Raw genomic sequence first — 26,303 nt, forward strand, 5'->3', positions numbered from 1 at the left:
TGACCACGCATAACACAAGAGAGCCTGGGAAATGTAGTCCAACTGTGTGTGCAGAGAAGGGGAGAATGGATTTTGATGGACGACTAGAGTTCTCTGCAACAGTAAACAATTTGTTTGGATTTATTGTGTTTCTCCAATTTTTATGGAGTGTCTGCTGTATTCTGAGCACTGTGCTAAGAGCTGGACAGAGAGCTAATTTAGCAGCACCTTGCCCTAGAAGAAGCTCTCAGTGTATAAAGGGAGATAAGACATGGTATGGAGTGCCTGCTATCCTAAGAGACAGAAGGATAAAGTGAAAGTCCTAGAAGTCCCATGAATTATTCTAGAAGGGGAAGCTGCCTGCAGAAGATAGTGATTGAGGTCCACTTTTAGAAATAAAGCAGATTTGGTTGGTGGAGGGAGACAGCAGCAGAAGCTATGGAAGCATGTAATTTGTGTACAAGATGTATTAAGGAACACTATGCAGCAATTAAATCAGATTTTCAAAAACAATTGAATAGCATGGATTAGGGCTCATATCAAGTGAGAAAAGTAACTGGGGATGTAAGTTGATCCCATGTTTGGAAAAACTCTGTGTCTAAGATTAGATGAAAGTATACAGACATGTTGGGTAATAGTTCTCAAATTTTATAAAATATACTGTTTAAGTAATCAGAAGGATTCCATCAATGGGCTTTGGTTTGATATACTATTTTCTGTAAGCCAGATATACATAGTTGTGATGCTGGCCAGTCATTCTCAACATTTCCTAACACTGCTTCCCCTTTTCCCCGACCCCCTACCCTGCTATGAGACAGTGACCTGGTCTCTATTTTCTGCCCTGGAATCTATGTGCTCAATAAATACTCCCTGAAATACCACACTTGGAAAGAGACCTCCTTTTTACAATGTGAAATGAAGAAACAATGACTTCCTCTCGAAGTTATCTTCCAAACACGGATTCTTACAAAATTGGGATATGATCTAACTGCAAGCCCATAGCGATGTCTAAATTTGAATGTTGTCTTCTTTTGCTGACGCCAAATGCAGAGCCCTGCAGCATTTGTCATGCAGGGCTCTCATGTGACCACCAGAGGGCAGTGCATGACTGCTATGACATAGTTTACTTCAAAATGTTTGCAAGTGAGCCTTCTTGAGAAAATAAATGTTTTATAAACTTCGAGAATTTGTTTTTTTCTTTAAAATAAGGAATTATTTCTTTAACAGCAAATAAAGTTTAGAAAATTCAGTTCTGTACCTTAGTTCAAACTATCTGTATTTTACAGTCTATAAGGCTCATTGTCAGCACCACAAAGCTGTGTAACCAATCTTCCTACCCATCCTGTGTGATAGGTTTTGTTTGTTCTTTTTTAAAGGTAAAAGTCTAAGAAAATGCTTCATAAATCCTACTTTCAGACCTTGAAGTGGAATACTTCTAGTTACACTATGTAAAAACTTGGGTTGTACCTTGTTATTTTCATTGAACAGATAGCAAAAGAAAAAAAAAGGAGAAAGAGTAAAAATGAAAAGAACTGTTCTACATCATGAATTTAGGCTGTCAGTCTATATATTGAATTTATAACACTGAAACATCAGAAGCAACCTAATAATGTCCTGCTCCGTCCTTCCTTTCCATTTATAATTTTTTAAAAGGCAACCAAAAAAATGTTTCATTCATTCTTCAAAATAAGTTGCAAAGAAGGATCGCGACAGTGAATGTCCTCATCCACACCTCCAATAACATCTCAATGTTGCTCACCATAATCTGCCATGAACCGATTCAGGAGCCACCCAGAGCTTTATTCACGGCTTCCGAATGTACCATGTTTCCTATACCAGAAGCTTGCCCAATGTCAGCGTCTCTCTGTTCAGAGGCCATAACAACTTTTGTCACAGCTGGCCTGGATTTAAAGCAACATTCCAGATTCCAGAACTAGTTTTATTGTCTCAGCTGTTTTCTTCCTCTTCAGGATTTATCAATTTGAGAAAAAAGGGTGTATATTTGTCTTGCCTCTTTCTTTCTTTCTTTCTTTCTTTCTTTCTTTCTTCCTTCTTTCTCTTGCCTCTTTCTTTCTTTGTCTTGCCTCTTTCTCTTTCTTTCTTTCCTTCCTTCCTTCCTTCCATCCCTCCCTCCCTTCCTTCTCTCTCACTTTCTTTCCCTCTTTTCCTTAGTTCCTTCTTTCTTTCTTTCCTTCCTTCCCTTCCCTTCCCTTCCTTCCTTCCTTCCTTCTTTCTTTGCTCACTACAACCTCTGCCTCCGGGGCTCAAGAGGTCTTCCCACCTCAGCCTCCCGAGTAGCTGGGACCACAGGCACATGCCACCCATCCGGCTAATTTTTGTACTTTTAGTAGAGACAGGGTTTCGCCATGTTGCCCAGGCTGGTCTCAAGTTTCTGGGCCCAGTCGATCCGCCCGCCTCGGCCTCTCAAAGTGCTGTGATTACAGGCACGAGCCAGAGCACCTGGCCTTGTCTTGCCGTTGTCAAAGTATCTGTGCATATCACATTTTAAGACCGCATTTCCCAAGCTAGAACTTTCAGTAAGCTTGTTGTTCAAAGTACACAATTCTTAGCTGTTTTAAAAAAATTTAATTGAAGATTAGTACCTCTGCTTTCCTCTGACAGAAGGACAGGATTCATTATACCATGGCTGAAAACTAAACTTCATGTATACGAATGGCTAGAGAGGTCTGAAGTTTTATAGAGCCCTTAACATCACTCAAGCGCACTTGGCATTGGCCAGACCACAGTGGGAAACATGTCAGCAAATTGAGGAAAAGAGACTTTCCCAAGTACACGATGGTCATCCAGGCTCCATGTCACTCACATAAAAATCTGAGCAACATGTAATCCCATCCCCACCCTCACACCGAAGCCTTGCATCTCACAGAATATCTTAATGTTCCCCATTACTAATGACAGCTGCTCCCGTTTCTGCTGCTGTGGCAGGGAGTCTTGGCACTGTCTTAGCAGGGCTTGGAATATGATCAGTTACTGTGTTTGAATGCACAAGTCTGACTCCTTCATCCCAAGTGTCATCATTTGGAGAAGGACACGGAGTGTAACTTCTGTGCTTTTCACCCACCCTAGCTAAGTACCATGTTTCTTCAAAGAGTGAATCTCTTGGGCCCCGGGGAACAGAGTTGACCAAGTGATGGGTGTCCTCTCTGAGCTTCATGTTTTCAACAAAGACATCTGGTACCACACAAGTTCTTGAGCTACACTTTGATTTAAGATCCCATAGCTTGCTGTTATTTTATCAACAGCAGACCCTGGTGTGGCATCTTGTGTAACTTTAAGAGAGTACAGGGTGGCGGCTGAACCAGAACCGTATGAGAACACTCCAGTCTCTTCCCTGATCATTGCTGAGGTGAGTACTGTGCTGGGACAGTTGCGGGGAACCATATACTGACGATGTGTACGTATTTCCATTTTCACTGGATACAGCAAAGATGCCTTTGTTTTCTGATGGGAGAGTTCGGAACTATCCTTCATAAATGCCATCTCCACATCTGTATCAAAATAGATGTCTTCTAATTTAACATTCCCAAAGGCTTCCAGGACATTCTAAACACTATTTTTATCTCTGTTCTGATCATTAAGGAAGTCATTCCGCAACATCCGAGCTAGAGATAAACTCACCAGTTTACAATATGGTGAGTGAAGGATCAAGAAGCCAAAATTATTCAAGGTAAAATCTTTATCATTTCCGTCTTTCTGCCACTGGGCATGGATCGTTTTGCAGTCGACAGAATAGCAGTGATCTAATGCACTGAAGCAGCACTGTGTGGAGGGTTTTCCATCTACTATAGGACATTCAGAGGGCATATCAGGCTCATAAAAGTCATAGGCGTGTTGCATATGTGTCCCACGAAGCCCTCGTTCAAAAATTAAAGTTGCATTTGGCTCAATTAGCAGAGCTACTGCTCCGACTCCACCTGTCAGTCTAACTTTTCCTATGGAATATACAGCAATATCTCCTACAAGCTCCAGGGCAAACTGTCCATCCCAGGAGCTGGACTCAATCCAATTAACAGCACTGAAGACAGCAGCTGGGCCTCCACAGCATGCATGAGTTGTGTCGGTTCCTTCTATATCTATATTCCCAGACTCCTCAAACAGCTGCATCAAATTAGTCTTCACTGACTTTGATTTGTCCTTGATTGTCTCTGTTCCAACTTCCAGTCGCCCAGTGCAATCGTAGGAAAGACTTTTTCTCTCCATAAGATTCTGAACCACAGGCATGCAAAGAGAGTTGATCTCTTCTCCATGTGTGCAGGAGCCCATCTTGGCCTGGCCCAAGCCAATGGTATACTTTCCAGCATCTATATCAACATACTTTTCCAACTTTGAAAATATTTCCTTGGCATGCCCCAGGTCTGATATCCATTCACCATGTCCAATCCCAGGCTAGTCTTGGACCTCCTGGCTTCGTGTTCGGTTTGGTGCCGGAACTGGATCTGGTGGTGCTGTTGCCACCTCTGCTGCCCTCCCAGCACCGCTCAGCTGCACGCCCTGCAAGCCCAGGCCATGGGCCTAATCCTAGAGAATTTGTAAAGAAATATTTATTTGCTTTTATTTTTCAATTTAAATGGGAAGCCAGTGAAAATTCCACACAAGAAACAAATATAAGACAATCCAGTTACTGGGAGATACACCTTGTGATGCGTGCAAACTTGTAAAATTATTTGTCCATCCTCAGGATTTGCATCCAGATTCATCTCTCCTTCCTCCATCTATAAACATCTGTCTATATAAAATATCTTCTGACTATTAGATGTGATGCACTAAAGATATCTGGTAATCATGTTACTTCTTTGTGATAGGAATCTTTCAGTAGCAAGCGATCTGCTTATGGGACGGTGAGAATATAATGGAAACAAGGGAGGACAAAATACAGGTGATCAGCAGGAGGTCTCAGCCACAAGTGTGTGAAAGTGGACATCTCATGGTTAGCATAGCCAAAGTCTAGTATACATTGTCTGCTATCCCCAAAGAACTCAGTGTCTGTGTGCAAACTTTGCAAAAATCCTTCCTTCCTACCTTCCTTCCTTCCTACCTTCCTTCCTTCCTCCCTCCCTCCTTTTCTTCCTTTCTTTCTTTCCTTCCTTCTTCCTTCCTTTTCTTCCTTTCTTCCTTTCCTTTCCTTTCCTTTCCTTTCCTTTCCTTTCCTTTCCTTTCCTTTCCTTTCCTTTCCTTTCCTTTCCTTCTCTCTTTCTCTCTTTCTTTCCTTTCTTTCTTGACAGAGTCTCACTCTGTTGCCCAGGCTGGAGTGCAGTGGCACGATCCCAGCTCACTGCAACCTCTGCCTTGTGGGTTCAAGTGATTCTCCTGCCTCAACCTCCCGGGTAGCTTGTATTACAAGCATGTGCCACCATGCCAGGCTAATTTTTGCATTTTTAGTTGAGACGGGGTTTTACCATGTTGGCCAGGCTGGTCGTGAACTCTTAACCTCAGGTGATCCACCTGCCTCAGCCTCCCCAAAAATCCTTTTTTTCTTAAAAGAGGATCAGATCAGAGTAATGACCAGTGGTTATAATAATTTTGAGGGAGAGATTAGGTTTTATTACAATAACCTGGTAGCTGTGCTTTCTACCATACTTGCTATAATCCTTAGCCCCCTGCACAGGACAGTGGGCGACCTGAAAGCAGAGTCTACACCTTGGTCCTGACTACATCGCAGATTTTTAGCCCAGCACCTGGCCGAGCAGAGGTGCCAAGTACAGCTGAATGAAGGCACTTGGGTTGCAACATCTGACAAAAATACTACGGTATTTGAAATTGGGACTTTCCTAGACAGCCCAGATATGAAGTCATCATAAACATGCATCTTGACAACCTACCAGCTCCTTTAATCCCGACTGCCTTCCCACTGCAACCGCCAGCCTGGACCTACCTGGTCCCAGGTATTTCCTAGAATCACGCTCTTGTTTTGCCTTCTCTGCTTACATTGGCCTCCTTCATTGGCCTACTCTGTGTTACTTCACTCTAGGTCTTGGGGGTCACCTCTGACCTCCCTTGGATCTCCCTTTTCTGGATCTCCCTTCTCTGGCTCACCTGCCATCATCTTGTTTCTGGTTCTGCACTTGACTTGGATTGCAGCATTATCCCAACTCCAGTTGGAAGACACCCCCGGCTTGCTGACCCTGGGAGCCCTCACTAGCCAAAGTTACCCCCTCACCTCACCTCTTCTGGCATCCCCTCTTGGCATGGGAGTTCAGATGTCTACAAATGTGTAAGTAAGAAAAGTGGTTTCATGCTTTCTTACTAGAAAATAATTCCCAACTTCTGAAAAATTAGTAGAAAATTGTGGGTTTATTTGCCTTGCTTCTTGGAATAAGAAAACTTGATGACATAAAATGGAGACTGCAATATTCTGATACCGATAACAAAGAGTAATTTAAATACTGCGGCCAGATATATTCCCTTCTTTTAGGCTCATGACACTGTCATTTAAAAACATGGATCTTAAGGTAAAATTTACTCTGCCATCTAAGGATTTCTAGAATAAGAAAGTTTTTTTGTTTTTTTGTAAAAATTCCTTTTAACACAAATGCAACTTTAGAAATTAACTACTCACATTGTTGCTTTTCATAAATGAGGCAGCCAGAACCCAGAGAAATGGTGTGTCTTGCCCAGTGTCACCAATCCCTGCCTTGAGAGAGTGGACAGGGTCTTACTCCACTTACTATCTCCAGATTCCAGGCCCGTGCTTTTAAAATAGTAGGAGCTCAAAAAATCTAAACAGAACTGAACCATATTGAGCAATTTGATACTGTCTTGAGATTTTCCTACTACTGGTTGTAGGTTCACCTTTGTTTCTGGTAAATCATGTTAAAATAACATTTCTTGAGCAGAGTAACTTGAAATAAACAAGCCTCCTTTTCTGACACTGAGCAGGGAGGATTATGCTGACAATTCTGACTACCTTTCTATATCCTCTCTGAGAAGCAGCACTCTAAAACCATCTGATTTGGGCTCAGAGCAGCCCAGATTGTAATATTATTTGCCAGTTAATCGGGGGCAGGAAGCCAGCTCTGCTGCCCCCCACACACACCAGCAGAGACTTCAGAAGACCTTTATCCATCGCCAGAATGGCTCTGATGGTCTCCGAGGCTCTCTTTCCTCTTGGTCAGCTCCAGGTATGAGATTTATACATGTTGGAGAGGTTCATGTTGCTGTTAGAAGGTAGGTCTTTCAGAATATTAGATTTTGTGGAACTAAAGTTTAACAACAGGATTTTACTTATAAAACAATAACTATGTGAATGCATAAAGCTTGGTATGGCTATAAATCAGTGGTGTTTTATTCATTAAACAATTTATTTAATGATAAGATGGCCTAAATATATGTTTTTCAGAGAAATGAGCATGCCTGGTGATTTACGATGCACAGAAAGACCTGATCTTCTGGAAAAGGAACAGAAATAAATTATGTCAATATATCATGAAATGCAGAATTGCAGAATTCTAAAACTGCTCTTATCTACTTTTGCTGCAGTAACTGAAAAAATCATGGAGTTAATATGGATCTTTCACAATTTTTTGACAAATAAAAATTGTATATATTTAATATGTAAAATCTGATGCTTTGATATATATATAGTGAAATGATTATCATAATTAAGCTGATTAACATATCCATCGCCTTATATAGTTACTTGGTGTGTGTGTGTGTGCGTGCGTGCGTGTGTGTGTGTTAACATTTAACATTATTACTCTCTCAGCAAATGTGAAGTATTATTAAGCATAGTTACCATAACTATACAGTATTAGTATTATTAAGTATAGTTACTGTACTGTGTATTTGATCCCCAAAACTTATTCATCTTACACTTGGAAGTTTTTACCCGGCCGGGCGCGGTGGCTCACGCCTGTAATCCCAGCACTTTGGGAGGCCGAGGCGGGCGGATCACGAAGTCAGGAGATCGAGACCATCCTGGCTAACATGGTGAAACCCTGTCTCTACTAAAAATACAAAAACAAAATTAGCCGGGCGTGGTAGCGGGCGCCTGTAGTCCCAGCTACTCCGGAGGCTGAGGCGGGTGAATGGCGTGAACCCGGGAGGCGGAGCTTGCAGTGAGCCGAGATCGCGCCACTGCACTCCGGCCTGGGTGACAAAGTGAGACTCCGTCTCAAAAAAAAAAAAAAAAAAGAAAGTTTTTACCCTTTGGCTAAATCCCCCAATTTCCCATTCCTCAGCCCCTCGCAACCTCCCTTCTACTCTCTGTTTCTTTGAGTTCAACGTCTTTGGATTCCATGTATCAGTGAGAGTATGCAGTATTTGTCTTTCTGGTCTTATTTAATTTAGCATAATGTCTTTTATGTTCATCCATGCTGCCACAAATAGCTGGATTTCCTTTTTTTATAAGACTGAATAACATTATGTATATATCTCATCAATGGTATAGCATATGTCAGTACCTCATTACTTTTTAAATGCTGAATAATATTTCATTTATAGATATACTACGTTTGTTTATTTGTTCATCGGTAGGTAGATATTTGGATTGATTCTGGGCTTTTTTGGCTATCATGAATAATACCTCTTTGAACATCTATGTAAAAGTTTTGACGTATACATTAGCTTTTATTTCTCTTGGGTATTTCTAGGGGTAGAATTGCCAGCATCAGCCCACCCAGATGCATCCCATAAGTATTCCATATTTTATGCCTTTGCCAATCTTGAAGTCACGCTTTCTCGTGCGAAAAGAAAAGGTGACACTTTCTCTCCTCCTTTACACTTTCACACTCTTCCTATAAAATTAAAAGCCAAGTTAAAACTTAAATATGTCTGTTTTTTAAGTCATGGCAATCAGCAAGTGATCCCATGGAATTTCAACTTTTTAAGTTAAATGAAAAGGTAATCCTTTTCATTGAAAGCAAAGCCAAATGGTTGCTGAATATCTATCCTGTGGTGGATTTATTGAGGACATGTCAGTGATAGGTCTCCTCAGGCTGCCCACAGTTCTGTCTGGCAATCAGAGCTGGCCTTCACTATTTCTTTCCCAGCTATCTTATTCTTAATGTCTGAAGGGTTTCCAGAGCTACTTTGATCTATTTTTTGGACATACATTTTTTGGACAAAAAGATTTCACATTTGAGCTTTTTATAAAGAGATTTAATAATAAGGTTTCCTATCTAGTAAGCAAATAAATAATGTTATGTTGATTTGTACTTATTTGGGCCATTTAAAAATTGTGATAAAAGGTAATAACATTAAATTTACCATATTAACGATTTGAAGTATACAACTCAGTGATAGTAAGTCTATTCACATTATTCATTTCCAGAAATTTGTGATCGTACCAAACGAAAACTTTGTGTCCATTAAACAATAACTCTGCAATCCTCCTAACTCTCATCCCATAGGAATCTCTATTAACTCTCTGTTTCCGACGGTGCCTATTCTAGGTTCCTCATACATGTGGAATCGTACAATATTTGTACATTTCTGCCTGGCTGATTACATTTAGCATAATGTTGTTAAAGTTCATCCACATAGTAGATCTCATTTCTTTTAAAGGATGAGTGGTATCCCATTTTATGTGTTGATGTTTACTTGTAGAATAAGTAATTTATATATTTTTTCTGTGAACAACTAACTGAAAGGCAAAGTAAACTACTGATAAAAGAGACTAGAACTGGCTACAAATGGAATCCTGGCAACGTTATTTAGCTATTCCCTAATTTAACCAATTTTCTAAGGAATACAATGAAAAGATGAGTAGGAGTTGCTGCTTTTTGGTGTCTCACACACTAATCATATAGACAATATGTCCACAGAGAGCACAGTAAAACAATTAGAACAAATTCCTAATTGCCTGTTAAGAAATGCTGGAATATTCAACATGAATTCTATCCTATGACCTGGGTGTACATAGAAACTTTGTTTATTCAGGTTTGCCTCTTGTTTAACTCAGCATACTATGATGAATTATTATTGTTATTATATTTTAAAGTAAGATGGAGTCTTGCTCTGTCACCCAGGCTGGAGTGCAGTGGCACAATCTTGGCTCACTGCAACTTCCGCCTCCCAGGTTCAAGCAATTCTCCCACCTCAGCCTCCTGAGTAGCTAGGATTACAGCTGCCCACCACCATGCATGGCTAATTTTTGTATTTTTAGTAGAGACAGGGTTTCACTATGTTGGCCAGGCTGGTCTTGAACTCCTGACCTCAGGTGATCCTCCTGCCTTGGCCTCCTAAAGTGCTGGGATTATAGGCATGAGCCATCACACCTTGCCCTGATGAATTATTTTGATGGCCCTAGAAAGCTCTGCATTTAGTTAATTTTCCATCATGCTTTATTGATCTGAATAGAGCATGCAATTTTTGTGTGTGTTGGGCAGTTTGTGTTCTGATGCTCATGGGATGCCACAGAAGTTGAGGACCAAGGATATTTTCTTGTAAAAACCAACATGTGCCCACTTTAGAAAACCAGAGAAACAAAAAAATGGAGATTTACTTTCCTCCAGGGAGATGCTGTTTTGTCTCCTGAAGAAGCTTGGTAAGCCTCAGTGTAGGATGTAGGTGATGGTTTCACATGAGGCATGTTTTAAAAATCCTCTCTGATACTCTTTTTTATGTCTGGTGGCCAATCTCAATCAAAGGAAGGCTTTTCCCTGCTCTGTGATGAGTGACTCTTGGCATGAAGCAAGTTAGGTTCCTCCAGTCAGCAATGTGGTTTCAGTCTCAGACTTTCAATGGAAACAAAAAGGAAGGAAGGAAGGAAGAAGGAAGGATAAAAGGAAGGAAAGAAGGAGAGAAGGAAGGAAGGAGGAAGGAAGGAAGAAGGGAAGGAAAGTTTAGATATATAAAGACCAATAATCAGATTGTGAATTTTGGCTTACCATATTCATTCATTTAATAAAAAATTATTGAGTACCTATGATGACAATGCAATCAGCAGAGTGGACACTAGAAATACAAAGGTGAACCAGATAAATCTCTGGCCCCATGGAGCCAGAGAGTCAGGAGCAGAGCTGGTCAGTGACAGAGCAGTTGTCCTGCTGGGACCTTAGTCCTGTGCTAGGGAAGGTTCCTGGTGCTCTAGGATGAGGTAGGGATAGAAGGTCGGAGAAGACCTAAACATCAACTAACTGCATTACATTATTTCCTTTAAGTGTTCAAGACTTCAGCAATTCACAGGTTCAAATTCAATTATGGATCAGGAGTTGTAATAAAGATTTCTTGTGTCATTCTGGCACCTGGCAACTCATTGTTTATTCAATCAGAGATTATCAGAATAAAAATCAAGATTGTGTCATTAAACAAAGGAATGAGTTAAATAGTAAGTTTATGATATTAATTTACTAATTTGTTTTACAGATTGTAAGTTTACTAATAATGCAATGTTTTGTTAGGTGCTTATAGCAACATTACTTAGAAAAATCACAATGGCTGAAAACTCACTGGGAATCTGAGCTGTACTTCTGTAATCAACAGATATATATTGGGTGGTTACTAAGAGCCAAGCAGTGTACAAGGCTTGGGGACACAGAAAACAACATCTCTAGAGTTCTCCACTTTCTGTCTATCAGTGCTCACTCTCTAACCCCCATCAGCCCACATTAAGTAGGAGGCATTTAATGATGGTGAATGGACTTTGGTCTCAGATAGGTGAGATCTGTTACATTAACCATGATTTTTTAAATCCTTCTCCCCTTTTAAAACTTCTTATCCAGCTGATTTCCTGGGATCCTATTTTTTCTGGGTTTGGAAATAGGTCTTCTAATGACCACATGTCTCCCAGCTTGAATTTGCAGCCATACTAGTCAGGGACCATATTCAGCATATCCCCTGATCAGATGGACATAGGCATCAACTTGCTGACACGAGCACTGACTGCTCAGTCCTGGGCACTGACCCATCGGGATGGTAGCCAGGCCGCCCTCAGTCCTCTAAGGGTGGGATTCATCACCACCAGGTCTCCGGCTTTCACTCCGGTCTGTTAATTCCATCCGCTGATCGATGCAGATGTCAGATCCCTGGTACCTCCTTGGGCCTTTGCTTCCTGCTTGGCTGTCCTGATGTTGCTGAGCCCAGGACCCTTCCTCCAGATCTGTCTACTTGGGCTCATGTTACTTCATTCTTTTCATGGCCTGTTCTGGTAGCCTTGGATTCCAGAATCTTTCCCCTAGGCTTTTACTCCAGAATGTGATTTTTCCATCATTAGCCCTTGTTAACCCAAAAACTATCTGTAACAAATCCTTCTGGTTGACCTAGAATCAGAGAAAAATAAGTTAACTCAGCAAGGTAACAAAACAAAAGGTGAAATGAAGAAATCCGAACTCTAATGCAGGTAAGAGTGAACCCAATGCAGTTGCTTTAAAGAATGGGGTGCACGGCCTTTCCATGTCCCAGGCAGCTGTCTCTGCCACTGTCCATCTGCCCTGCCTCCCACTGATATACACTTACTCATTGTTCTAACATACATAAGTTTGTCCCAGTCCAAGCCAGAGGTAGACAGTAACAACAGACAACTGCTTAATCTGGGGAGTTATCTTTCTAGAAGACTCAAATACACCTGCTTCTAATTCTAGCTCAGCTATTCACTCACCAGCTTTACAGTCCTTGTGAACTTACTTACCCTCTGAGTCTCAGTGTTCTCATCTGTCAAATAGAGATATGATATCCATGTATTCAAAAAAATGCCTGACATATCGTAGGTGTGCAAAGAATAGGGGCTATTTTATTAAATTATTCAAAAGTATTTTTATTAAAGAAAGCCTCTTGGAGACATGACGCCCTAACAGAAAAAAATGAACCTAGGGTCAGGAGGAGGCATGGGGGTATTTGAACAACATTTCATTCCAACCACAAAGCCGCTCTGCCTTCATGTTGTTACCTTGTCATTCTAAACTCTGTGCACACACAAACAAAGGCACATTAGTTAACACGGTAAATATAAAAATAAATGAAATTTTAAAACACACAAAAAGCAACTCAAAATTCCTGAACAGATCTGCTAATCATTGTGGATATTCTCTGCTCTCTGTTGAGTAGCCAGCTGTAATTAGTCGGCCCTGTACAGAGCTAGACAGGCCTCAGTCACTTGCCAAGAAACAAACAGTGATGCCCCAAGATCCACAGGCGTAAAGTCACTACAAGGTGCCCTGTCTACCACATTAGGATGTAAAATATCTGTGAAAAATTGAGTCACTGGGAGAGTGAGAAATAACATAGAGGCCTGTACATGCTGAGGCTTCCTTCATTCTCTGCCTGCCCCACCCCTGCCCCGCTGCAGCCTTGGTCCTGCCCGGTCCCTGAGCTGCTAAGAACGAAGCCAGGTGTCCACTAGGCCCTTAGCTCTGAGAGCGGGTGTCTGGTTTGGGTTTGATGCCTAAGGCTGCTATCCATTGCCCAGGGAGCTGCAGGCCCCTCTGTAAATCTGTGATCTCTGTCCAGATGGTTGAGTTTCCTGCCTGGTTCCTGGTTTACATCAAAATCTCATCTAAGCCCAGACTTCCTTGCTCTCTGCTGATTTGACGGGGGTCTAAGCACTGAGCCTGGCTCCTGTTGCTCTTCTCCGGTGGGCTGGATCCTGCCTCTCTCTCTCTCTCTCTCTCTGGTATCTGTCTCCTGTCAAATGAACTTTCCTGGAACCAAAAGGAACTCATCCATCATATATGGTCAGTGTCACAGAGACTGTGGCCTCAACACTTAAACTTCCAAGACCCTTTGAAACTGATGCCGTCGCTGTCCTGCCCTGGGTGTCACATCCCCAGGGCTTTGACATTAGGATGACTGCTCCTTAGCTGGGGGCAGGTCTGTCATCAGGTTGGTTTCCTCATTTCCAACCCTGACTATTACAGGCTCACTCTACATTCCCTGCTCAGCAGGTGCCTGCAGACTTGCCCTTGAGTCCCATCCTCCTTAGGGACTAGGATCACTTTCTCTCCATTCATGTTCTTATTCCCATGGGTTCATTTTATAAAAATTTTATCAAATATGTGTGATGTACAAAGCTCCGTCTTGGAATTCCTGAGAGATACATCCTAACATCATCTCGATCCCCAACTTTCCAAAACCACGGTGACACTTCACAGGAGTGGCTGTGTGCAGAGGAGAAGACAGGAAGCAGCAAGAGCAGCCCTGGGCGGGGTGCAGACGCTCGGCACGGGAGTGGGTTCCTCAGCTGGCCGTGTGCATCTTGTACCATGCACACCATCCTGAGTCTTCACAGTAAAACTGTGCAACAGAAACCTGCAATAAGGCTCTCTGAATTTTCTCAGACCATTACAAAAACCTTAAACCCACATATCTCTCATTTTTACATTTCATATTTGCTTTCTGTTTCACACCCAGGATACAAAAGCGAATTCATTTTCACCAGTTCATTGTCATGACTTGGGCGCGATGAATGAAATGTTTAGCAGCTGTGATACGCTCGCTGTCTTTGTGTTCAGTTCTAGCCTGAGTTTCCCCAAAGCAAAAGCTATCTTTACTATTGAGCATTTATACAGGCCTCATGGTTGACAAGAATTTATATTCTTTACACATGAAGGTATCCTTAAAGAACCAAAGTGAACTACATCTCATATCATGGAGACAGTGTCATCAAGCTGACAGAGGAGGCTTCTGGGAGAACCAACAGTGCTGACATCAGCCAGTCTCATTCTTATTTCTAGGAGTTTTGAGGAGCTTATCATACCAGTGGTTTTTGTTTTTCCCCTTTCCTGAATTTTTATTTTACTTCTAATTCAGACACTGAGGCTATAATTTTATCATTTGGGGCATGATTTCCTCGAATAACATTTAAAAGATGCAGGTTTGTACTCTTCCTCCTTTCTTAGTAGAAGTTTCCATATTCAAAGCAGTCATTTTTAAATCATTTTAACTATCATCCACATCATAGTAAAGTTCTTAATATAGAAATTGATCTGGATAATTTTTGACTTCTAAGCCTTTTTACTTTTGATAATTAGTTATTTTAAAAGTTTCCTGCTAAATACCAGTCTTTAGATATTTTTGAATCTGAACACAGAGTGACTTTGGTCAGAGATACAGAGAGGAAAGAGACTGAATTTAATGGAAAATATCTTTTATGTGCCTACTATGAGCATGGTATTGTGCGAAGTGACTTGGGATACAGAAGGAATTCACTCGCTCTCTCATTGAGCGCATCTGTTGAGCCCCCACTACCTGCCAAAAGCACCTGATGTGTTGTGCCAGGCACCTGCTAGGTGCTGGTCTATGCTGGGAAATGTACCATGGATGATACTATCTCTAGAGCGTACAATAAACTCGATTAAAAGGAAATGAAGTTGCTAAATATCTAATACGTGTACATGCTGTGATTAGTGTTCTACATGGATTATTGTTTAATCCTCAAAGCCATTATTACCTGTATCTTTTCTGGGAACCTGAGACAAGAGAGGCTGGTAACATACATGAGACTGCACTGTAAGTGATGAAACCAAGACTTAAATCCAGTCCTTCTAACTCCAGCACTGTTAAGTGGTGAAACCAAGACTTAAATCCAGACCCTCTAACTCCAGTGCTATTGGGTAGAGAAGACGGGACAATTCCTCTCTTCCATTTACTTATTATATAAAGAAGAATTGAAATAAGAAATAAAAAAGTCAATTGAAAATGTATTTCCTGAGCTGTCTAGACATTCCCATGGATGAGTGTGTACTAATTGGGATAATGCGGGCAAGGAGATGGGCAGTATTTGAAGCAGACATATACTGTGTTCAAGTACAGTGGTTCTAACAAGCTAAAGTTGTTAAAGGGCCATTAACTTTGAGTGACTCAGTACACTGGATCCCCAGCAGACCTAACCAAAGTCTCTGTCCTGGCCAATGAACAGTGAGACTTGTATCAGCTAATCTCACACAGACACTTCAAGAACGTTTCTGGGAATCGAAAGGTCTAGTACATGTTGAGATATCCTCTCAGTTTCTTCCCCTTTATGAAAATGTGGGGAAGTTATTTGAAGACTCAATTAAAAGTCAAACACATCTTGTGTGGTTGAGATTTGTCCTGCGTGATGCTGCATATCTCTTAGACAAGTGATCGCTATGTGGCATTGCTACACATACGTCTAATACAAAGAAGTACCTCTTGGTTAGAAGACAAGGGTCTAAAAACCAAAAGATACCTCTCACTCTCACATATAATAACCTAATATTTAAGAATTTTACTTCTCCTTCCTGTAACTCTGAGCTTTGCTTGTAGGAGTGTTTTAGGTACAAATAAAGGAATCCTTAAAAAGGACGCAAAAATAATTCTCTTGCATTGGAAATTGAATCCGCCTCCTAATCATTTCACGGTATTCATTACACGGAAACAGCTGAATTGTTGTGGTGCTACTTGAAGTGGTTAATACTAACTACAAGGGAAAACAGAAAAGCTACATAATGGGTATAGGAAGAGTATGGATAAAATTCAGATGATCCCAATGGAGATTTTTTAAATTTCATATTTTCATATTTTTTTCATAAGAGTATGTCAGGATACATACACTTCAATATGCAACTAAGATGGACTAAAATGGATCCGATTTACTTTCTTGCCTAAAATAACTAAAAAACAAAATGTATAAAACATGCAAAATATATGAAGCAGCTGTTTGCTAGACAATGAACATTAAACAACAAGGGACAGTGATCCTTCAAAGACAAGAAATAAACAGAAAAGCCTGATGGTTTCCCCGATTTACCACTAGGGAAAGTTTACAGACTGTGGTGCAGAAAAGGGAACTCGGGCAGTGCCCAGAATCTTGCAGAGTTGAGAAGATGAATCTGGGAACCTGCAGAGGACAAGGCAGTTATATTTTCCAGGACAGAGCTGTGCCAGAGAGGAGAAGATTGACAGAGAGAGAGCCCAGATGTCTGCAGAGAATCCCCTAGTATTTTCAGAGCAGTTCTGCATGTGATGAAACTACTCAAGCGTGGAGAAATAATCACCAAAAAGAATTAGAGGGAATTATCCTGAGAGCTCATACAGGGCTGGAAATAGTGCCTGTTCCCAAAGGCAAAAGTGAAAAACATTATAATTCATAGAGCATCTGCTAGAGGACTGAGAAGGGTGCTGTCTCCAGGGTGGGAAACATTAACAACTCTAGATTGAAAAACTGTTTTGATCCCACCAAACGCAATAAAAAGCAAGACCCAAAAGGATCAAACTGAAATTAATTACATCCCAGAGCAAAACTGAAGAACACTTCTAGCAATACAAAAATATCCAGCACACAAGAAGATAAAAATCCGTTATTTTCTTCCAATAAAAACTTACTAGGAAGGAGGAAGGAAGGAAGGAAGGAAGAGAGAGAGAAAGAGAGAGAGAGAGAAAGGCAGGAGGAGAAAGGGAGGGGAAGGAAGGATGAAGGAAGGAAAAAATGAAGGAAGGAGGGAAGATAGGAAGGAAAGAAGATACAACTCATATTAAAGAAAAAAATCCCTGAATGGAAATTGACCCATAATTAACAAAGATGATAAGATTAGCGAACAAGTAACTTAAAACAGAATTATATCCCAATTCATTATGCTCACTGTACTAGAGGAAATATACTAGTGAAAACACTGACCAAGTCAGATTTAGAGGATATAAGAAAGAGAGAAAATAAACTTCTAGAGATTAAAAATACAAGGTATGAAATGAAAAACACACTGGATGAGATGAATGCAGATTTTATATTACAAAAGAAAATATTTGTAAATTTTAAGACAGGGCAATAGAAATAATCCAACATGGATAGAAAACATGGAGAAAAGAGTTTTATTAAACAAAAAGAGCATCAGTGAGCCTTAGGACAACTTCAAGGGTCTTGTTGTAGCTGCAATTAGAGTCCCTGAAGGAGATGGTAAAGATAGAGTTAAAATAATTTAAAATTTGAGGGCCACAATTAATTCTTTCTTTCTTCTTTCTTTCTTTCTTTCTTTCTTTCTTTCTTTCTTTCTTTCTTTCTTTCTTTTTCTTTCTTTTTCTTTCTCTTTGTTTCTTTGTTTCTTTCTTTCCTTCTTTCTTTCTTTTCTTTCTCTCTCTCTTTTTTCTTTTTTTTCTGAGACAAGGTCTCACTTTGTTACTGGGGTTGGAGTGTAGTGACACAATCATGGCTCACCACATCCTCAACCTCCCAGGCTCAGACAATCCTCCCACCTCAGCCTCCCAAGTAGCTGGGATCACAGGGACACACCACCACTCCCAGCTAATATTTGTATTTTTTGTAGAGACGGGATCTTGCCTACTCCCCAGGAAGGTCTCGAACTCCTGGGCTCAAGCAATCTGCATGAGCACCTCGGCCTCCCAAAGGATGGGATTACATGAGTGAGACACTACACCCAGCCTCAAAATTTTCTACATGTCAAAAATTACAAAACAGGAAAACTCAATGCACAAGAAACCGCAAACACAAGAAGCTCCAGGAAACAACACCAAAGCACACCAATTACATTTCTGAAAACTGGAGATAGAAGAAAATCTGAAAACTGACCAGATAAAAGATTTTCACAAATAAAAAGACAAGAATGACCATTGATCTCTATTAAAACTAACAAGTAAGATTTTGGGTAAGTAAGATGGGTTAGATCAGGTAACAGTTAAAGAAGACACAGCCACCAAGGAAATTCATGGAAACTCCGAAGAGGTTTCCATGAGAACCATGTAAGTATCCCAGGATTAAAGAGACCTTTAGAAAAATTACCAAGGCTTCAGAAGATTTTTGCCAAAATGCTATAATTTGGTTAGAAAATTTGTGGCACAAATACCCAGTCAACACTGGATTAATTCTTTGTTGGTTTTGGGAGACAGTGCATAGTTACTACTATAATTATACTTTGTTAAATATGAGATTCACTTATATTTCACAATTAATTTTTTTTTTCAAAATGAATTGTCAAGCATGTTTTTTCTCCATAACTTCTTTGAAGAATTGGCTTCTAATTAATAAAGTAGCTGACTCATGGTTCCCATTATCCATGCTAACCACCCCCTTTTGTGTCTGTCTCCCACAGAATCCAGGAGCTCCAGGTAGGCAGAGAGCATACTGGGTCTCTGGTGGGAGGCAGAGCCCCCTCCCCCACAGAAGCTGAATGTGAAGGATACCAGGGCTGGTGGCTGGTGCAGGGGTAGAGGCATGGGTCATTGCTGGAGGAGGCTGTGTGGGTTGGTGTTTCTGGCTGTGTCCAGCTCCAAATCTGCCGGCCTGATACTCTGGCTGTCCTGAAGCTTGCATGAGCACCTCATGTGCTTCGAGAAATTCTCTCCTGCTCACACATGCTAGAGTGGTGCTGCTATTAAAGCTGAGAACGTCATCTGTCTCCTACACATTCACGGCGGTCTCTATAACTCGCTGACCTCCCCTTACAAGTGCTTTCCTGAATGAGAGGAAGGAGCTCTGTGCTTGGAGGGAGACCAAACAGGCAGGGTGGCCAGACCTGCCCCCTCTTCTCTCCTGGATGGCAGCGCCTGGCTGCTTTGCTCAGAGGCTGAGTTATGGAGCAGGAGGGGCTCAGCAGGGCTTTCTGGCCTCTCCAGTTCATTCCAGGTGCCCTGGTGGTCTCCACTGCTGGCTTGTCTACCTCCCTTTGTTCCCTCAGGGCTCAGCCCCAAGATCTCTGAAGCCCCCACTTTCCTCAGCAAGCATCCACCCTGATAAAGCGACTCACGTCTTGGAAACTGCAGCCAACACCTTGAAAAAGTGTCACATTTATATTTTTGATCCAGAATGTTCATTTCTAGGGTACCATCTTAAAAAAAATGGAGATTTATGGATGCACGTGTTCCCTTCAATGAGAGTGAAAAATGAAAAATGGCCCAATGTCCAACAGCAGAGGGTGCTGAGTAAGATGTGACACAGGGCCACTGAAAATGCACAAGGGCTAGAGGATGTCTGGGCAGTGTCCACCTGTGGGGACAGCAGATCACAGAGGAGCTGAGGGCTTGAAGTTTCCCCACCCAGCCCTCAAGGGCACATGGGCTACACACGGAGGGCCAGGACAGGAGGAGGAGCATCTCATGGGGAGGGCACTGTGTCTGGGTGAAGGGACTAGATCTTTTATTTTATTTTTCATTAATGTTGAATTCCTTCTTTTACTATCAATATATTACATATTTTTGGCTTTGTAATAAAATGCCTATAAAAATTAAAACTAGGAAATACACATCAATTATTTAATAGGTGAGTGTTAAATGGATAGTATTTAATATGATGTGATCTTTCTATAATTGTAAAGATAAGATGAACATTCTAAAATATTTAAGTTTTACTTAAAGGAGAAAATAAAATATTTTCAATGTCCCACCACCAAATCTGATCATCAGGTGGTTTGGCCACATCTCTCAGGCTCTGTCTCTCTCATTGTCTCTCTCCTTCCCTGTCAGTCTGTCTCACTGCCTCACCTGCACATTCATTTACATATCTGTGTGCCTGCATGTTTACATGGTATATATTTATTTTTTTAACAATAAGATCCTCAATGCAGACTGACCGTCAATGTACTTTTTCACATCAATTTCCTTGAAGTCTTTCCAATATAGGCACATAGAGACCCACCATACCCACCTCAGTAGCTGCTTGGTATTCCCTGGTTCACACGGACCCAATTTTCTTCACCCATCCTCTCTATGTGGATGTTAATGATGTTTCCAATTCCTTGTTATTTCAACCAGTGCTGTGATGAATAGTCTTAAAAACAAATCTTGAAACATGGTGCACCGATGTCTACTGGATGAAGTCCCAGGGTTATCACTGCTAGGTAAAGAGACAGCGGTTTAGAGCTTTGATAGATGCTGCCGGCTCGAGAGAGGCGTATCCATAAACAATTCTCCCAGGGGATCTGCCGGGGCCTCTGCTTCCCACATTCTCGCCAGTGCTGGTTGTCACCCGACATATAAACCTGCCAGTCTGGTGGAGACAAATGACAGCTGAAAAATGTGTTCAGGAGAAGAGGTCAGCTCCTCCACTCCAGGGGGATGGCATTTGAGCTGTGCCTACAAACAAGGGTGGTGCAGGGGGCCGGCTGTCAGCCGAGGGGCTCCTGGAGGTGGCAATGATAGGATCCTGTGGCATTTTCTTATTCCCTTGCTGCCAGCTCATGCAGAGAGGGCAGATTGGGCCCTTGGCAGAATGTCTCTGTGTGTGAATGTGTGTGTTTCTGTGGAGTTTTGTTTACTATATACATATGTATATGATGTTTATCTGTTTATAATTATAAAAATAATGTGAACATTATAAAATATTTAAGTATCACTTGGAGAAGAAAATAAAATATTTTCAATGTCCTACCACCAAATCTGACCATATTAAATGGTTTGGCCACATCTCTCAGCCTCTGTCTCTCTCATTGTCTCTGTCTCTGCCAGTCTGTCTCACTGTCTCACATTCACATTCACTTACATAAATGTGTGCATGCATGTTTACATGATATGTTATTTATTTTTTAAATGAGATCCTCCATGCAGACGATCAATGTGCTTCTTCACATACATAACATGTTTATATATGTGTGTGTATATGTATATACATATATAAATGCAACTATACTATATATGTGCATATACGCACAGGTATTGTTTGTGTCCCTCTTTCTGCATGAGGCTCCCTGTACTGGTGGTTGGCACCCACGATTCCTTCGAGCACTGCTGATGAGCTGCGGGATGGCCTGAGACCCCGCTGAGTGCAGACCCCCGGGCTGGTGTGCTGATGCAGGTATCACCACGGAACCCTGGAGTGAGGGCCGCTTTCCTTCTTGGTCAGTCCCTGCCATGCGAGTCTGGAGGAAGTAGGTTTACTCTGCCACAGGTGGGGCACAGCGGGGAACTGGAAATCTCAGGGAGCACTTCTGAATATTGCACCCAGCGGAGTTGGCTAAAGAGAGAGGTCATGGGAGCCTTTTTATCCAGGCTCGCGGGTGAAGTGTCAGGGTCCTGCTGCCCCAGCCGTTCTGGGATAAGAATGGGGGCCGGGAGTGCTCAGAGCTGGAATTCCACTGCCCATCTGTGCCATGCCATATATGTGGCAGCTGAGGGCAACAACCTGCCTTGTGCCAGGGTGGACGGTAATGGGTTAAAAGGCAAAAGCCAGAGGAAACTTGCAGTATCAGGGGGTCGCCCATTCAAGTCCTGTCCACTCTCCACCATTCTGAGCTTCAGAGAACAGAGGAGAAGGGGGTCTTTTTGGCTGGCGTAAATGTATACGTCCCCAGCCTTTCCTGGAAGTCCTGAGAGCCGCTCTAAAGCCCACACTGCTGAGTCCCTGGGGCCAGACACCTGGCACAAAGACGGGGGGCGGGGGGGGGGAGCTCGCGGCAGCTTCCAGGCTAGCGCACGCGCAGTTAGCATTCCTGGATCCTGGCCCCTGCACGACCCTGGCCCATGGTTGAAGCCGGTCCCTAGAGAGTTCTCATTTAGAGAGCTGCTGCATTCGTCCTGCTCAGGTGTTAAAAAGGGAGATTTTTCTGACGGAGAGGTTTCTGTGAAGAGGCCATGGCACGAAGGTTTATCAGATTTGTATGCATAACTGACCAAAAGGAAAATTGAAGCTCAGATACCATCACAGTTCAGCCCAACTGGCGATGGACGAAGGCCCTCTGAAGACTGCTGGTGCATGGACTGAGAAGAAGAGCAGACTTCCTGCCTTCAATTAATTGGCAAATAATAGCACATTCTGGGTTGCTTCCTTTCTCTGGAACTTAGTCCTGTCTGCATGAGAGAGAAAAGGGTGGATGCTCTGTACGATTCTAAAGATCTGGGGCTTTCACTTGGCCCATGTCCATGTCTACTTCTAATTGTCCCCATGCCTCAGTTTCTCTTAGGTAAACTACCCCCCGGCTCAAACCCATGTACCTAAGTGAGGCTGACACACTTCCTGGCTACAGGAGACAGAGTCTACGTGAGATCAGATATTGGAGGAACCACTGGTGCCTTTCCCATGTGCTGTGCAGGGGAGCTTCATGCATGCACTGTCTGCAGCCCACACTGGCCCAGTGGGCGTGCCCACCATGAACATGAGGCCCAGTGGCCCTGCGCTTGGTCCACTTGTGTCCTTCCCAGGAAAAGAGTCTGTGTGGGCCCTGAAGCCCCTCTCTGCCTCACCCTGTCAGGGTGAAGGGAATAACATTGTCCATGCTAAGCTCCTATCTACACAGTTCCAGTCCACCCACCATTGGACATTTGGGAACCTGAGTCCCAGAGACAAGCAGAGACTGGTGAGGGTATAGGACGTGGGCATGTCCAGAAAATAATGGATTCCCACCTCCTAGGCCAGGTCTCAACCATCTCACATGGGGTTCCCTAAGAGACTGGGGACCCCTCCCTAGCCTTCCCATGTGAGCCCTGTACCTCTTAGCAACCCCATGGGTATGCACCCACATGCTTGATGATCACAGGGCTGAAGTAAGAGGAAAAGTGGACCCTGGGGAGGTAACAAGGGAAAAATAAGAAAAGGCTGGAGGCATCTCTGCACTCTTCTAGCACCATGACCAGGACCATGGCCTGGGAAGGAAAGAGATGCCAGGATGCTGGGCTGGGGGAGCTGTAAGGTACGCAGGGGTCTGCCTGGTCTGAGACCATCTCACAGCAGTCAGAAGCAGATGGTACTTGGGGTTCTATGTCCACCATACGGGGCACCTTCAACTGAGACAAGACCTCCTAGGGTGAGGAGGGCTACAGGCAAGAGGGCCTCAGTTTCCCTCCTTACATATTGTGATGCTATGGGTTGGTCACCCCAAGGTTTCCTCAGGTTTAGAAAGTGTCTATGGCTCCAGGTTCCCTGTAGATGACTTACTGAACTCCGTGGTCCTTGGAAAATGCTTTCTACTTCCTCGGAGTCTTTTGCAGCAGAGGGAATCAGAGAGAGACTGGAGGACTGAGATGTGGGGTAAGGAAGAACATGGCAGAGCACTGAACTACTCATCTTGAATAAGGCAAAGACCATCTGTTAGAGCCTTCAGTCCTCACTGGAAATGAACCCATAGTCACTGCCCTGGCTGTGGTGAAGTGGCCTCATGAGTGAACTGGACCCCAGAGCTATTGCTGGCAATAGGGGGACAAGGAAAGTTTGCGGGGTCCTTCTCAATGCCCTGGATCCTGCAGCTCCTTCTCCTTTGTTCCCTGAAACCAGGGAGAGCTGATGCCTTGAAGTCATTCAAACAAAGGTGTGTTGGTTGGTGATTTTTTTCCCTTGGGTGCAGTGCTAGCACCCACCACCAGGGAGGCTGGGTCCACTGTGCTTTGCTGGAGAAACTGGCGACAGGGAGGAGCCACCCAGGGGTCAGTTGGAGCACCCAGGGCCTACTGAAGCAGAGCCGGTGTGTGAGGAGGCCTGGGGGTGGGTTCATGTGAGCCCGTGGGGAGGGGACAGGGCTGGACTGCACAGAGCAGAGCTGCCAGAAGCTGAGGAGCGGAAGCAGCAATGAGAAACTCAGCCCAATCATGTGGCCGACTGCAGTCTGGAAGACTTCCTGGGTGTGGAGTTTCTCTGAGTTTCTTGGAAAGGCAGAGGGAAGATTTTTGTCAGTAGAAGGCACATGGAAAGTCAGTCATGTTGGTGATCTTTCCTCCTCTGGCAGCTCCAGAGCCAGCTCCAGTTCAAGCTCAAAAGCCACCTTCAGAGTGTGTGTCAGGGCTAGGTCCACCACCAGCGCCAGCTGCAGGCTTAACCAGCCGCTCTAGGGAAATCTGCAGAGCTGGAAGCAAGAGCAGCAACCACCGTAGCACCAGCTCCCGAGCTCCTTTGCAAGGTCCATCAACAGCTCCAGCTCCAGGGCTAAGGCAGTCCCAGCAAGAGCATCAGACCCAGCCACGCAGCCACTGCAGGCTCTGGCCCCAACTCCAGATCCAGAGCCCAAGCCAGCTCCAGCTCCAGGTCTTCAGACGACAACAGAACCTGCTGCTGTTTTGTTATAACCATCCTGGTGAGCGTGGAGTGGTATCTCATTGCTGGTTTGATGTTCATTTCCCTGATATCTAACGTTGCTCATCATCTTTCATGTGCTTGTTCACCGATTGTATATTTTCTCTGGAGAAATGTCTATGCAAGTCCTTTGCCCATTAGTAGTTGGATTGGTTGCGTTTCTGTCCTTGAACTGTAAAAGTTCATTATATTTTCTGGGTACAAAATCTTTCTCAGATTTTTCACTTACCAATATTTCCTGACAGTCTTGAGTTGTCTTTATACTCCCTTAAGAGTGTGTTTGATGCTCAAAAGTTTTTAATTTTGTTGACATACAATTCCTCTGTTTTATTTTTTTTTACTGCTAGCGTTTTCAGTGACATGTTTAAGAAGCTCTTGCCAAATTCAAGGTCATAAAGATTTGCTCCTATATTTCCTTCTAAGACTTTGAGTTTTACTTATTAATTTAGTTGTTTCATTTGCTTGCAGTTAAACTTTTACATCTTGATGGATTAAAGTCCAACCTGACTCATTCTTTCTTGCATAATTTTACATATCTGAATGTGTACAAAGATATACTTTCCAGTTAGTGGATAACCTTCTATTTGTTTCCTGTAGGAAATTTTTATTATTTTTCAACTTATATTAAAGAATAATAGCAAATAAATATTTATTTAGACATTCTGTAAGATGATAACACGTGTTTTCAATGCTAGCTTGTGGAAGTATTGAGGTGGGGCACTCATTGTCCTAAGCAGTCCTGCACTGCCCTCTGGTGGCCTTTCATTTATGTCTTATCATTGACTTCCAAGGACCTTCTGCCTTTCACAAGGCAGATATTGACATTTTTGCATTTGACTTTGTTTCACTTAGATAACATATTAAATTTGGAGTTTAAAAATGTTTTATATTATTTAGAAATAAAAATAAAAGTAGAAATGGCTTCAATAAATTAAACTCCAGCTTCGTAATACACTGTTACATATAATCATATGTAACACGTATTCATACACATGAGGGGTATGAATCATAATACACCGTTACATATAATTATTCTAGCCTTCCAGAATTCCTCATTATGACTCCATAATACGTTTTGCAATATGAATGGTTTATTTATATTTTATGTTGATCTGTATAAAGTGCTCAAATTCCCAGGTGTGTTAGTATTTAAATTTCTTTAAGGGTTTTTGAAGTATAATCAATTTCACAAAGAACCAATCAATTTAAAATGTACAATTCCATGAGTCTTGAAATATATTCCACAAAACCATCACTGCCATTAAAGAAGTGTACATGTATCCATTACCTCTAAAAGAGTGTTCTGATTTCTGTTTAAAAATCCATTGTTAGCTTGATGTACAGATAACTTCCGTTTGTCCCCTCAGATTCACTCTTCACTTAGGGTGGAGGTCATCCGTGCAATGAAGGAACTGCTTGATCTCGCTTCACTGTACAGTTAGGAACCCGTAAGAAAAGACAGATCTAA

At 42.4% G+C, this 26,303-nt stretch overlaps 1 pseudogene; it reads right to left on the bottom strand.

Moving 5' to 3' along the window:
• Nucleotides 1-1,251: 1,251 nt before the first annotated feature.
• On the bottom strand, nt 1,252-24,877 carry LOC100976722 (hydroxymethylglutaryl-CoA synthase, cytoplasmic-like; annotated as a pseudogene).
• Nucleotides 24,878-26,303: the final 1,426 nt, after the last annotated feature.

Source organism: Pan paniscus, chromosome 1 (assembly GCF_029289425.2).
Source record: "Pan paniscus chromosome 1, NHGRI_mPanPan1-v2.0_pri, whole genome shotgun sequence".
In the NCBI taxonomy this organism is placed as follows: Eukaryota; Metazoa; Chordata; class Mammalia; order Primates; family Hominidae; genus Pan; species Pan paniscus.